Source organism: Dermacentor variabilis, chromosome 5, assembly GCF_050947875.1.
Source record: "Dermacentor variabilis isolate Ectoservices chromosome 5, ASM5094787v1, whole genome shotgun sequence".
Lineage (NCBI taxonomy): Eukaryota > Metazoa > Arthropoda > Arachnida > Ixodida > Ixodidae > Dermacentor > Dermacentor variabilis.
Window position 1 is genome coordinate 152,479,105 of NC_134572.1, and position 13,089 is coordinate 152,492,193.

A 13,089-nucleotide genomic window follows, 5' to 3' on the forward strand; every position below is an offset into this window, starting at 1 on the left:
CACCCGCATGAATTTCCCTCGTAAGAGCCAGTGCTTCGAGGCTCTTGGTGCGTTTATGACGTGGTGAAGTTTTATGTGGCTTATGGTGTGGGCTTGTGATGATGAGGATGATCATGTGCATTCACCACATGGGTGGTACCCACTGTGAGGGAAGACCCATAGTTTCGAGGCTCTTGGCGTATTTATGACGATGATAATGATGTGCATTTACCCCATCGCTGGTGTCCAATGATATCCTAAGAATAGCCGCGTCGCATCGCGACAATTGAAAAAACTTAGAAGACGTTTAAGCTTCGCCTTTAAGAGGGAAACGTGATAGCTGTCAGAAATCCCTGACTGCTTCTCACGCTTCCCAGCAACTGCAGCTTATGTAGCCTTAATGTTTACCGGGAAACTCTGGCAGCGAATGCTATGCACGAAGGCGGGCTTTCTGGTAGAAACGCGGCCGCTTGCGTGGGCCGATGCCGGAGGTAGTGCACAACCACGCCAAAAAATTATATCGTTTTTCGGTTTCTGTTATTGTTTCTCGCTTTTAATGTTTATGTCTCACGAGATTTAAATAAAAGGCATGCGCTGTCGGTGTTTTGTATCATGTCGTTTCTTTGTGGGCTGTCATTCTCAAAATTCCGTGGAATAACTTTGTCAGAAACGTAGGACAAGGTATGAGCAACTTTAGTAATGCAATGGTGTGGCTACACGACTCGCATATACCGCATGTCACATAGCAAGGCGAGGCCTGTACATATGCCTCAATATAATTAATTTTTCGAAACAAATCATGTGTGGGTTCACACAACATTCATTGTCTTTGAACTGGTAGCTTATTGTAGATGGCAGAATGCAATTGCTGTTGGCTTTTCTTAATTTTCATTTTCTTTTCTTTGCCTCTTCGATTTTCCCACTGTCGCTGCTGATCGAGCGTCATAGGAGAGAGCTGGAAAGCGAGTACATAATGGAATAAATGAGAAATTGAGCTATTGTTGGTACGGCGATAGCGCTTTCCTCTGGCTATCCGTGCGTGACTAAGATATACCGAACTCGTGTACAGCTGAGGCCGCAATTAATGCCAACGATACCCCAAAAGCACAGCGCGGTGTCATTGTACATTTGGTGCCGTTCCTCGTTGCTATGAATCGGCATTTTTATTCTGCGTCCATGTGATCTTCTGTATGTGAATTCACGCGTTTAAAAAAAATGGAACGATTCGCCATTTTGAAACAATGTGCGCTGTACCGCGTGTGTCCAGTTCATTAAAATACTTACTGCTCCTAAAAAACTGAGGTAATTTAACGAAGTTACACTATTCCACGACAAATGTACAATTAAAAACTTCTGGATCGGGAATAGCTCAGTGAGGCATTTCTGGTGGGCTCAATCACGTCCTATTCAAGCTCCTGCTTATTAGGTGCAAATTAGTAATACCAGGAAAGAGAAGAAACACGTCCATTCGTTCACACAGTTATAACTACGTAGTGATATATCGCGTGAAACATAACACCGCAATCGTTATTAAAACAATTACATTGCATCCAGAGGAACCAAATACTGAGCCTACTATGAAGTTTGACATATTCTTTCTGCAAGAACGGCCAAGACATGAGAAAATACTTAGAAACAGTTGAGCTCAGACAAGCGGAAGGCCAAAGTGGTTCGGCTATCAAATTTTAAAATGGAATAGTCGCCTTAAATTTCTCCCACAATAAAAAAAACATGCCTGTTTATTTCATCCAGTAAATGCAAGAGCGAGCGTCCAAAGTTATTTCATGATACCAAAACTAGTTTCTGTCTCTCTCTCTGTCTCTCTCTCTCTCTCTCTCTCTCTCTCTCTCTCTATATATATATATATATATATATATATATATATATATATATATATATATATATATATATATATATATATATATATATACACATACATATATATATATATATGTATAGTGTCCATATTACGCACCTCCCGGCTTTCCCGCTATGCATTTTCTAAGCGCTAGAACGCAGCAGCAATCAAATTGGTAGACTCAACGGATATGCATAATAGTGTGGCCTCCAGCGAAACAAGCAACCACATATGCGAAGGACACGAACTGGAAGGACTTTGCATTATCTTGCGTCTCTACGGAAGCTAGTTCACGTGTTGCTGGGGGCCACGACAAGCGCGCTCCCATTCGAGTGGCAGAATGACGGCATAGAGTGCAACATCGACCTACATAATCTAAGGAGAATTACGACATATCGAAACGCCACCAGTGAAGCAACGCTGCACTTGAGCCTAGATCAAGATGTCGCCTGCCTATCTGCCATTTACTGATGTTTCTCTCGCACCACCGGTTGGTTGCAACATGGCTAAGGTGGCGATAGAGCAACATAGCGCAGCAGTGTTGCCTTATCTTCACACATGCAGCGCAGATATGTATGTGAAGAACGCCGTTCACAGATATTTTATTAAGCAGCAAAACATCGCCAACGTCGAACGGCAGGATTTGGCACACTTCAACATGTACCTGTCATGCTGTCGTAGTCGTCGAAAGCGTCCTTTGTGTGACAGACAGACAGACAGACAGACAGACAGACAGACAGACAGACAGACAGACAGACAGACAGACAGACAGACAGACAGACAGACAGACAGACAGACAGACAGACAGACAGACAGACAGACAGACAGACAGACAGACAGACAGACGGTCGGACGGACGGGTGAACAGGTGATAGCTGGATAGAATGACTGACGGATGGATGGATAGGTTAATAGATGGAGGATGGATGAATTGATGGACGTATGGGTACCACCGCGATCTTTCATCTTACTGATTTTGCGACCGTGGTGCTGAAGTGACGCAGAGACATCATGGATGTGTATGTCTGTGTCTCCGTGGCTAAATTGCTAGGTTTCCTCAGCATTGGACCGTCTAGGTCACAAGTTCGCACTTATTTGTTCTGCCTTTATGTCAAGTTTATTCTCAGTCGATCAAATCTATGGTTTGCGTTATGCAACCACCTAATCCAAAGTCACTTTATTTATCAGAGGAAAGTGACGCTCTGTTCATTTTATATGTTCCGTACCTTCACTTCCCTCTTTCGCTACAATGTCGAGGCAGATCCTTTGAATTTTGCTGTTGCTATATTTAAAACTCAATTACCAGCCTAAGGTAGCTACGTCGTCATGTACATGCGCACCTTTATTGCGAGACGCGAAAGACACATTCTAGAAGCATTGCTCGGATTGTTACAAAATATTTACTGCATTGCGATCAGTGGCATCAATTGTGTCGTCTTATTCGTACATGGCGTAACAAAACTCAACTCTCGACTAAATAACGTGTGATGCCAAAAGGCCCCTACTTCTTCCGCTTTCTCCGAGATATAGATCTCCGTGTGTGCACGCTGTAGTTTATTTCGTCTACGTATTTCGGTGTAGAAAAAGACATTTGGTCCGAGAGTCGGCGATGAACGCAATGAATTGGCAGTGTTCCGGCGCAACTTCTTTCCACGACCCCAGGACCTTGAACTGCAATTATAGATCCACCGGTTTAGCTATTCTGTGTCCATTCTAGAGTTACCAACAGTTTCGAATTTAGTTAGCAGATCAGTCCCGAGTTGAAGCAGTGGGGAGGGTCAAATTTTCCAGATTTTGCTTTTCTTTTTCTATTCAATAACAGCTAATAAACCATATTTCTCTTGTATATATAACGTCTGAAAGTTCGGTTCTACATTCTTCTCTTTGGTCTTCCGTTCCATTGACATGAACTAACAAACGGTCTTGTTTTTGTCCGTGTTCTAGTTCTGGAGTAGGCCCCACCCATTTAGAGTAAAACTATCTGTACTGGCAGCCGGACTACTATGGACTGGCTGCTTCTAGTCAGTCGTACCCCTGAAGGATTCCAACACACATCTGCTGAATTTCGTCGCCACGTGGCATATATAGTACTGTAATCACGTCGGACCGGCTGGAAGCGTGACAAAAATCGCTCTCAACGCGATAAAGGGCCGTAGTACAAACGCACCCTTGTGCCGAGATATCTGTCGTTTATATAAGGCAACTGCAACATGCCCACCGATAAGTTGCGACATAATCTGGGACCGATGAACAAAAAGCGGCGTAGTGTTGTCGCAACGGCGCACGAAGAAGGAAGGTTCTCCAGTGGTGGTTATGTGACACGTTCCGGAGTGACGTTCGTCCCATTGCTGAGTAACACAATCAACGCCTCCCAACGCACGTGCAGACACATGACCCCACGTTCATCACGCAGAAACGCTTTGCGTTGGTTTTCTGGGCAGCCCGGTGACACCGCATGAAAGGCTTGACAACGTTTCGCCCTTTGCTGTACTTATACGTACGCGTGCAGATTTATGCCAGAACTAGCTATTCTAAAATATAGTTGTCGCGTTACGTCACAAATCCAGAATCTCGTGACCACTCGTGATCACCTTGTGTGCTTAAACGCGAGGATGTTGCATAACGTTCGTGCCTATAGTTAAAAAGAAATAGGCATAATTTCGCCTTGCAGTCATACAATAAAGATATCACTACTCTATGCTCCAGCTGTAAACACTCGTTGCGAGATGTGTTTATTCGGATAAAGCTAAGTTACGCGCATGGAAACACGAGGAGCCATGGTGCACTCAAAAAGGAACGCAAGGTGGACTTACCGGCGCTACACTAGAGGCGTAAAAGCATGCAATCTATACTATTGCAAGTATGCAAAAGTATTACCAATGCAAAAAGTATGCAATGGTTGCTCGCTTTTCTTTTCAATGGCAGTGGTAAGCTCCCAGTCTGAATTTTGTAATGCCTGCCGTATGCACTCCAACCGATGTTTATTCTTCTGTCAATTTCCTTCGTATGTTCCGGGTCCCTTGTGAGTAATTGACCTAGATAAACTTATCCCTGCAAAGACTCTAGAGGCTGAATGGCAATCATGAGATATTGTTCCCTTGCCAGGCTATTGAGCGTTACCTTCGTCTTCTGCATACTAATCTTCAACCTTAATCTTACACTTTCTCTGTTAGCACCCTCAATCATAAGTTGCAATTCCTCCCCAGTGTTACTCAACAGGACAATGTCATCTGCAGAGTGAAGGTTGCCGACGTATTCGCTGTTGATGCTCACTTCTAAGCCTTCACGGTATAATAGCTTGAATACTCATTCAAAGCTTGCAGTGCGGTGATTTCGTTTTCTTGCCTGACCTCTTTCTTGATAGGTAATTTTATACTTTTGCTGTGGAGAACCAAATTGGCTGTGGAATCTTTCAAGATATTTTCCAAGATATTCACGTAGCCAGTTGGGCTCCTTAATTGCACATTGCCTCCATGACTGCTGGTATCTCTACTGAATGAAATGCCTTTTGATAATCTATGAAAGCCAGGTAGAGAGGTTGACGCTTCTCCGCAGATTTCTCAATTACCTGATGGATGGCATGGATATCATGCATTGTGAAATATCTTTTCCTGAACCCAGCCTGTTCTCCTCGTTGATTGAATCACAGAGCACAACTCCTATGAACTTAAACAAGGAGATCGCTCAGTGTGCTTCAACCTCCTTTTGTTTTAAAGGCAGTACCAGGGCCATGTAGCAGCTTTAGAAGTGCCTCGCGATGCCCATCGTCATCGAAAGCCTATGCTTGACCAACATGGGAGACATTTCTCCAGATGCCAGTGAAACCGTTGGCATTCTATTAGGGTGCGCTCTCGAAGGCTTCAATTTCTCCTGCTTTTAGTGGCTTTACCACGCACACAGCTCAAGGGCGTAGAAGTGATTTCTGGCGGTCCAGAAAAGCAACAGAACGGGTGTCAAGGGAACAGAAAAGCACAACGATGGCAGCGATAGTTTTCTAAACGTGGGATGCCTTAACGTATGGTAGAAAAATTTATAGCTTTGAATGTAAACCCGAGTACCTGCCACAGTGACCATTGTTTTAAGTCTATGAGCTGAAGTGCGCACGTCGTTCACTCGGAGACCATACGAGCCTCCGATGCGAAGCGGTGTGAGCAAGGGCTCCCTGACGTGGCGGGCGCCTAGGAAATTCCACGGCAGGTGGTACACATTAGTGCCTTGTGCCAAATGCACACAGTTGGTGCAGCTCGCGTCGTGCTTGAATAAATACATGCATTTGTAGTTGCCAGCGGGGTTAAGAGCTACCCAAGCTCATACCTTACTCGTGCAAACGTCCTCCCCTGCTGTGAGGTTGCAGGTGAAGGAGTGGGCACACGGGCACGTGTGTTGCTTCATGGGGAATTTGAAAGCCAAGCCTTCATTTCCTACGTTGCCGGGTGTTGCATGCCTTCCTGGTTGCTGGGTGCTGTTTGACCGGTTGCTATTGCGCCGGATGTATCTGCCGATATACGGGTGATCATATTTAGGCTTTAAGGAATACTTAAATATCGTCTGTGGTAGCTCGCAACTTTGTTGTTCTTCTTGAGCTGGATTATTCAGAGAGCCTGATGTTATTAGCACGAGAAAATAAGGACGTATTCAACTAATTCCCAGAAAGTCACTAAACAAGTATTTAAATAAATACGAAGTTATTTAGTGATTTTCTGGTAATTAGTTCAATACGTGCTTAATAACGAGGGGAAAGAAGACGACGAACGGAGCGAGCGGACGCATCTCACCTGGGCTCCGTGTTTTTTCTTTGAACTGCCGGATGTTATGAGTTGCACCTTAATGAAAGTGCATCAACCGGATGCATGAAGTTGTGTGGACCACCGGGATCCCAAATTCCGAGGTAAGGCACCACTTTTTCCGAATTTAGAGGACTTTTGTGTGCCGAAACCAGCGTCCAGCCCTGGGCCTAACGCCGTTCAGCCTTGGCCGGGGCAGCGGTAGGCCCAGCCCGAGCCTCGGTGTAGCCGCCAACGGAACATCGAACCATCGGTGATTACTTAAGCGAGCATTGACCTAAGATGATTACCGCTTTGCGTGTAGAGGTGGACGGCATCGAAATATTGCCGGACCATTTCACAAGATTGTTAGGGCTGGAAAACTGCCGGTGAGAGAGTCAGGCACAAATACATGGGCAAGATAGGCCTAAATACCGTACTTCAAACGGGCCAAGGTGGCGCCAAGGCCACGGCCTATGTCAAGAATCGGAGCAACAACCTCGGCGGTGATGCCACTGGCAGCAATACACGTCACTCAAGGGCGAGACGTGTAAACAAGAACAAGTTGTTGAAGGGCGCGCGCATGCCAGAATTGCCGCGCGGCGACATAAATGTCGTGTTACGACCACGAGGCGGCCTCCACGTGGGCGACGTGACCCGCGTTCCACTAAGTCGTGCAATTGTGGCGGCCGCACAGATCCCCGCCAGTGAAGCAATTACAACGTCGTGGGCCCAAAACTCCAGCAGAATATCGCCGTGGTGAGCACCTCTAAGAGAGCACGCCGACCTATACGCTGCAATAGGAAGGATCGACATACGCGGCATGGCGCACGAAGTAGGTACGTAAGAAGCGGCCCCCACGGCACGGTGAAGGGTGCCATAAGGGGCATCCCGCTCAAGGATGCGGCCCAGGAGATTGAAGAAAATGTTGTGCACAAGCGTAACCCAACAGGCAAACCGAATCGCTAAGACGGGATAGGCCGTCATTGCTTTCGAAGGGCACAAAGTACCCAATTACGTGAGATAAGGTAACCTGCTCACGGAGTTCACGTTGCACAGAAAACACATCGACGTATGCTATGCGTGTTGAAGAGTGGGCCACAGAATGGACGTGTGCCCGGATCCTTCGAACACGATCTGCCGAGGGTGCGGAATCTCCAACCTCACCGAAGACCACGGATATGTCCCGAAGTGTGGCCTGTGCGGAGGCAAACACCTAACCGCAGACAAGGCCTGGAAAGCCCTCTTCAAGACGACCTGCGTCGTCCGCCGGCGACGTTGGGAACGGCGCCGAGCGGAGGAAGAAGACGCCGGGAGAAGTAACCGAGACAAGAGAGGTCCTGCAGGCGGATCCCGCCGTAGCGCATCCAAACAGCGGGGCCGGTTACACACGCCAGGCCGCAGCAGCAACAACAGTGGCGGCGGAAACGGCCGCCGGAGTCACTCCCGATCGAAGACACCATCCGGGGGCGGCAACGGCGACGGCTACCGCCGCTCGAGCTCCCGGGCCAATTCGATATCCGGGCCCAGTTCGAGGTCCCGGAGCTAATCAACCGGACGCCGAGGGATCGCCGAGAAAAAGGTGGGCTGGACCAAAAGGTCACCCGTGCTTCGAACCAGCGGCACCGAATTCCCACCACTCACCCCTTCCCAACCCTTTAACTCACAAGCGAATCCGCAAATGGGCAGTAGCGAAGTGATAGAGCTTAAAGGGATCATAGAACGCCAAAACGCTCAGATCCAGGAGCAGAACGCCCAAATACGGGCGCTTATGAATAAGATCAAAACACTGGCGAGTAACGGCCGCTCGGCAAATGCAAGGCCCCAAAACAACAGCATGGCGGCAAACAATGCCGCAGGCTTGCGCAGGGTGCCGCGGAGGGATCCCCCCCCCTCGCCCCGCCTATGGCGGGCGGCGTGTGAAGCTGGGGCCACGCAACGTGCATCAAATAATCAAGAGGCGATGGACGCCGAAGAGAGGCCCGCGAGCGGAAACGAAGCTGCGACCGCAGTGACCGCCACCACGGCGACACAGATGCCGCGAGAAGGAGAGCTGACGGCCATTTTGGCCACAATTTCCCAAATTAGCAAAAGGCTAAGCAAAATGTACGCCCGACTCGAAGCTGTAGAAAATCAGCCTCACACGCTATCGGTGAAGCACAAGCGCCTAGCACCAAAAATAGCCTCAACATCGGTGAAAAACCATTTCGCGTCCCTGAAAAAGGAGCGGGCCGAAACATTCAAAGGTGCGATTGGGAAAAGGCGCAATCGACTCGAGTCGTCTGGAAAGGATGATGCAGAAGCCAAGTAAGAAGCACAAGAAGACCGGAAAGGGGGGGGGGGGGGGGATACCACCGTAACTTACCAATGGAAATGCCGCGGGATTCGCAACAAAGAATCGGAACTAATGTTACACATTGACGGGCAAGAAAACAAGCCCGGTGTAATTGCTCTACAGGAAACAAACGGGAGACCAAGACTTACACGGACCCCACGGAGAACGGAACGGCGGTGCTCGTCCGCAGCGAAGTGGCGGCAACTAAACATGTCACGGCAAAGGGCGGGTGTGAGCACACGCAGGTCGAAATTCGTGCGAGAGAAATTGGCGGCTCGGGCAATTTATTTGTAATGAGCGCGTACGGCCGGCTGTCACAACGGCAGTACGAATTTGACCGCATCGTGAGCCAGGCGAAAGGGTTGGCGGAGACCAGGCCGCTACTGATCCTCGGCGACTTTAACGCCCCTCACACAACGTGGGGCTGTAAGCTCCAGTCCAAGAGAGGAAAAGCATTGACCAAAGTAATGGAGGATCACGAGATGGGGGGGGGGGGTGCCTCCTGAACGAGCCGGACGTAACCACCAGAAGAGGCAACAGTGCCGCGAGGGACACCACTCCAGACCTAACGTGGTTATCGGGCACGCTAGACGTCTCCTGGACAAGCGAAGTGGACCTGGCGTATGACCACAGCGTGATCGGCATCACGATCCGAGGCTCCCGATATCGGGATGTGCTGGGGACGGCGCGGATCACGGATTGAGACAAGATGAGAAAGTTCACCCAAGAACAACAGGCGTCCGAAGCAGACTCGGGACAAGCTGAAATACAACAGACCTACATTGAATGGGCGAGGGAGCAGAAGAAGATTTCCCCAAAATTTAGCCAGGAGATCGCAACGACGTCGCCGACAACGTACGTGAACGCCAGACTGACCCGTATGTGGGAGACCCAGCACTCGTTAACGCGGCGGTGGAAACGTCAGAGACACAGCAGAAAGCTGGCCAAGCACATAGCAGTCTTGAACAAACAGATCGCCGGGCACGCGGCCAAACTACGTTGGGAAAATTAGCTGAAGACCTGCGACAGCTTGGAGGGCAAGCTCCCGACGTGAAAGACGTGGTGTCTATTGAGGCATCTGATCGACCCGCTGAGCAGCAAAACTGCGACAAATCGCGACCTCAGCAAACTATTGAACACCTACAAAGGAGACGGCCGCAGGCTCCTGGAAAACCTGAAGGCGAAGTACCTAAAGACAGAGAAGGGCCAGTAGCCGGTGCCCGACAGGTACGACGGGCCCGACAACGAAGAGCTGGACCACCCGTTTACCATGATAGAAGTGTGGACAGCGATAGATGAAAGTAACAAAGACGGGCACCCGTCAGGGACGCCATAACTTACAAACTAATCGCTAACATTAGCGGTACAGCGGCCCGCGGCCTCCTCGAGCACATTAACGAATCCTGGGAGAGCTCGCTGTTGCCGAAGCAATCGAAGGACACCGAGTCCGCTTCATTCCAAAGCCCGGCAAGGCCCTCACGATAGGCAACATGCGGCCCATCTCCCTCACGTCCTGCTTGGGGAAGGGGATGGAGCGCATGGTCCTTCGCAGGCTGCAGAAGCACCTCAAAGAAACAGATCAGATGCCGGAGACGATGTACGGCTTCAGGCAAAATCTCAGCACCCAAGACGTGATGATCCAACTCCACGAACTGGTCGTCAAGCCGGCAACGAGGCACGCGCCGCGCGGGATACTCGCCCTGAGAATCTGAAAAAGACCAGCTGTGGGCGAAAGGCGTTCGGCCCCATAAAAGATTTTCAAACCGATCGGCGACCATATGGATAGGGGAGAAGTGAGACCCTGTCGAGCTCGGCGATAGGGGCACCCCTCACGGATCGGTCTTGTCGCCCCTGCTCTTCAATCTGGCCCTCCTGCCCCTGCACGATCTCCTCAAGCAAATCGTAGGCGTGGACCACACGTTCTACGCCGACGATATTACGGTGTGGAGGCCCAAGCAGGGTCCGATGCCTGGACGGAGGAAGCCTTGCAGCGGGTGGCAACGACCGTGCACGGGTATGCAAAATCGAGCGGACTGAGCTGCGCTCCCAAGAAAATAGAGCTGCTCATCATCCAAACGGGAAAATCCAAGCAGGAGCTGCCGCCGAACCTGATCATCACCATCGACGGAACGACCATCAAGCCAACACAGCAGATCATGATTCTCGGCCTACTAGTTCAGAACGACGGGATGGCACGCGCCGCCGTCACAGAGATCAAGACTACAACCGAACAGATACTTAGTGTGATTCAGAGGGTATCTAACAGAAGCCGAGGCCTTTAAGAAGACGTTGCCATGCGCCTGGTACACGCGTTCATCGTGTCGTGGGTTACCTACTACGCCCCCTATCTCCTCCAGCTGACGAAGGTGAATAGGGTTGCCCTAAACACGATGCTTCGCAAGGCAACAAAGCAAGCACTGGGCATGCCCATATATTCATCAACACAAAGACTGCTAGACATGGGTGCCAAGAACGCAATGGAGGAGCTCATCGAAGCCCACCTCTCTAATCAGAGAATCCGGCTCAGTCACACGGAACACGGACGAGCCGTCCTACGTAAGTTAGGATGGCAGATCAAGCCAGTACCTATCAAGGCGGCCTTTCAGAAACACTAGAAGACGATCATTCAGACCAAACCCCTTCCCCGGAACATGACGCCGGGCAAGGACGATGAGAGGCCCACCGCGCGAGCCAAAGCCATAGCCCGGAAGCTCGAAGAGATCCCCAGGGTCCTCTATGCGGACGCCTCACTCCAAAAACACAGTGACCGTACAGCGGTGCTAGTTACGTCAAAAGACAAGCTGATCGTCAGCGCGTCGCTGAATATAACAGACCCCGCAGTTGCCGAAGAAGCGGCCGGGGCCCTCGCACTCGCACAGCCGAGCGTGGACACCATGGTCACCAACTAAAAGACAGCCTACGGAAACTTCCGCAGAGGGGTAATCTCCTCCACGGCCCGAGCCATTATATCCAAGCGGAAGCCTCCGGGAAGAGCCATAGAGTTCGCGTGGGCCCCGGCTCGCTCGCAGGTAGCAGGCAACACCATGGCCGTCTATCATGTCCAATAAATGTCAATCCGGGCCCTGCACGAGCCAGAAGAGCTACCGCACCCGGTTACCAGCTTTCGGGACCTTACACGGATGTACCGAGAGGGAAGGTGCAGACTGCCAGAACCGCACCCCAAACTCGCCAGGCAACTACAGACGATCCTGCGTCGAGCGCAGGCGGGATCGCTTGAGCATTCCGTACTATTGGACCGCATGTACCCTACAGAACACGATATGCTCTGTCCTTTTTGCAAAAGAGAAAAGGGCACCCTGCCGCACGTCTTGGAAGAGTGCACATAACTCAAGACCACACTCCTCCCCTTCCCACCAATCCCCCACCCCTTGAGCGATGGGAGACCTTGTTATACAACCCCGCCCTACCAATTCAGCTCGCACTGACCGACAGGGGCCAGAAGCTGCTGGGAACATATGGGTCCCGTAACTAGGAAACCACCTCGCCTGGTGAGTCCGGGCACCACCAATTTCTTTCGGGCCCAACAAATGTTGACTCACCATCATCAATAATTACTTTACACCACACATTGTAATTTCCAAACTGTAGCCAGCGAGTTTGCAAGGTGAGGCCACTTGAAACAAATTTCCAGGATCACGCCTGTTTCAATGTATTTCTGAAAATGCGGAACGAAATACTTGAGCGTTCCAAGCACTCTCGTGCTTCAAGGCATAAAAGAACATTTTGTTAAAGAAGGAAGTAGAACAACAGCGCATTTTTAGGGTAAGTTTGATAGCGCATGTTTCGGAACTGGTGACAGTTTGGACACTCATTCGAAGTGGATACACCTTGTTAACGCACCAGTTACAATTGGTAAATATCAATATGTGCCGTAATATAATTAGTTGGGGAAGTTGATTTGCAAAATTTTATTAATTAGTAGACTTTGTATTTTTATTTTGCGTGCAAGTAATGTACGCCTCTTTTAATAGTCTAGTTAAAGGACTAGAGTTAGGCTATCTGTAATAGCCAATATTTAAAGGTTCCGAAAAACTAAAACATGATCACGCCGTAAATACAAAAGTTACAAATCATGACTGGGAGCTTACCATCGTCGTTGAAAAGAAAAGCATACAAGCATAGCAGTGTACCGG